The sequence below is a fragment of the Bos indicus x Bos taurus genome, chromosome 20, assembly GCF_003369695.1.
Source record: "Bos indicus x Bos taurus breed Angus x Brahman F1 hybrid chromosome 20, Bos_hybrid_MaternalHap_v2.0, whole genome shotgun sequence".
Classification (NCBI taxonomy): domain Eukaryota; kingdom Metazoa; phylum Chordata; class Mammalia; order Artiodactyla; family Bovidae; genus Bos; species Bos indicus x Bos taurus.
Genome location: NC_040095.1, coordinates 60,534,299 through 60,537,449, shown reverse-complemented (window position 1 = coordinate 60,537,449; position 3,151 = coordinate 60,534,299).

Sequence of the window (3,151 nt, the reverse complement as noted above, 5' to 3'; positions counted from 1 at the left end):
GACATTACTTTGCCAACAAAGGTCCGTCTAGTGAAGGCTATGGTTTTTCCTGTGGTCATGTATGGATGTGAGAGTTGGACTGTGAAGAAGGCTGAGAACCGAAGAATTGATGCTTTTGAACTGTGGTGTTGGAGAAGACTCTTGAGAGTCCCTTGAACTGCAAGGAGATGCAACCAGTCCATTCTGAAGGAGATCAGCCCTGGGATTTCTTTGGAAGGAATGATGCTAAAGCTGAAACTCCAGTACTTTGGCCACCTCATGCGAGGAGTTGACTCATTGGAAAAGACTCTGATGCTGGGAGGGACTGGGGGCAGGAGGAGAAGGGGACGACAGAGGATGAGATGGCTGGATGGCATCACGGACCTGATGGATGTGAGTCTGAGTGAACTCCAGGAGTTGGTGATGGACAGGGAGGCCTGGCGTGCTGCCATTCATGGGGTCGCAAAGAGTTGGACACGACTGAGTGACTGACCTGATCTGATCTGATTTATATATATATTATATATTCATACTAATAAAATCATACCTTTAATACACTTTAAGCCACATATTCAAATATAAACATTGAGTGATTGGAGTCATGGAATAAATATATATGAATTTACAATCCTAAATTCATTGGAGTTTATCTTCAATTCTCATAAGATATAGTATATGAATCTTAGAGTCACAATGATGAACTAAACCCAGACATTGTTCTTGCAGATTTCAATTAAATACACCTAATGGAGGGACATGCATTAGGCTTTCAAGAAAATTCACTGTGATTTTTACATATCAAGAAAAAAATTTAATATCATGGGCATGTGGCACATGACTCCATAATTGCTATATATACAAGTTGTTGCTATTATTTAGTCTCTCAGCCACGTCTGACTCTTTTGTGATCCCATGGTCTATATAGCCCTCCAGGCTTCTCTGTCCATGGGATTTCCCATGCAAGAATACTGGAGTGGGTTACCATTTCCTTCTCCAATACATACACAAGAGATACATACAATTTTTACTGATTTTATGGACCATGTATGTGTTTACTGAACTTCAGTTTTGGAGACTCAGTGAAAATATTTATTGCATTGAGTTTGATGGTCAGAAGTCAAGAGAAATGCTTGGCTTTGTAGTATCAAGATTAAAGTTTTAAGTACTCAATGTGCAACCAGCCAAACAGATGAAAACCGAGTGTTTAGACTGTGTGCCTTAGTATCACTGGTTTAGGCTCTAGAAAAGATGAAACTTCAACCTTTTTTGTGTCTTTCATTTTCAACACTATGCAGACTAATTATCACATAAATTTTGAAAGAAATCCCTATGGTCTTCCTAACCATAGTTCTGGGTTTTCAAAAGAGAAGCATTTGTGAAGGTTCTCACCTCTCAATATGTCTAATTAGCTTTCCTTGTGCATTGAGACAAATTTCTTTCAAGATTCAAAGCCAAAGTTAGAAACAATTTAAAATGATATCAGAATCTAGTCTGATAGCACTTTGATTTTCAATATAAAATGAAAGGTTTGAGAAACTATAGGCAAATTATCATGTTAAATTATAGGCATTTATCAATGTTTCAGCCCTTTTAAAACATTTTATTGCAAGTTATTGAAATGATAACAGATTACTCTGAATTTTCATATCTTTTAAATTTTATATTACTTTTAAATTTTATATTACTGACATTAAAATATTACATTATTTCAGCATTTTAATTTGATATACATGAATAGATACATGAGACTATGTAGAGAGCAATAGCTACAAAAATTTTATATTTGACTTTGCTTTAAAATCAAACTTGGGACTTCCCCAGTGGTCCAGTGGTCAAGACTCTGTACTCCTAATGCAAGGTTTGATCTCTGGTCAGGGAACTAGGATCCTGTATGCCACACTGGGTGGTTAGAAAAAAAATTAGGAAAAATGAAAATAAAATCAAACTTTATTCTTAATGTTAAAAGAATGCTGTTTCTGTACTTACTATCATTTATTCAAATCAGAAATATCTCCTTAACATATTTTCGAGTTCTGGTGATTTTAGAAAAAAATTTATTACTGAGGATATAGTTATATAAAACATTCTTCTTTGTCTGAAGTCCTAATTTAACTGGGCCACATGCAATTTTCTTTACTAACAGCTCTATGATAAAGAAAATTTGGAAGCAACTTAAATATTCATCAATGGTTTATTTTACTATAGCCAATAATTATATAACTCATGTCAGGCACTGTTCAATTACTTTCTAAATTTCTCTGATAAGTTTCTTGTACATTTAACCTGATTTTGGTGTCTGGTTTTTGGCTGATCCAAACAAACAGAGATAGTATATAGATCCAGGTGGCCCAGAATGTTACTGATGACTGATGTGATGTTAGTGACGCTTCCTTCTTAAGCTATGAAATGTCTATGGCTCTAGACCCATGTTTTGGATTTCTTTAACAAGATAAACCATTCTTTAAAGAGAGTGGTATTTTTTATCCTTGCTCCCTGTGATAACGATTTCTTCACTGGGGAAATAAACTTTAATTAGCAGAGCGCATTTCCACATGACTTAGGCATTCTACCAGTGATTTATAAATTATACATCACATGCCTTGAGATTTATGTTGTGAGATTTTATGCTTGTCATCTCAGATGTAAAGTAAGGAAGCAGGAAGCCAGAATATATGACAAAGGTAAGAACAGCCACCCGGTTTTCTTCACTTCGTTTGTGAAGACTTCCAACACTAGGGGGCAGTAAGGCGGTGTTATCTGTTTCAAATCGTTTGGCTTACCTCAAGCTAACGGCTTCCCTGGTGGCTGGCTCAGAGGTTAAAGCGTCTGCCCGCAATGAGGGAGACCTGGGTTCGATCCCTGGATCGGGAAGATCCCCTGGAGAAGAAAATGGCAACCCATTCTGCCTGGAGAATCCAGTGGACAGAGGAGCCTGGTGGGCTGCAGCCCACGGGGTCACAAAGGGTCAGACGCGACTGAGCGACTTCCCTTTCACCTTCAAGCTAAGGATGGAATCTTGCCATCTCTAGCAACACAGATGATCTAGTGGATATTATGCTAAGGGAAATAACTGGGACAGAGAAAGATAAACACCATATGATCTCAAACGAACAAAACAAACAAAATGAAAGTAGACTCATAAATACAGACAACAAATGGAAGTTTGCCAGAG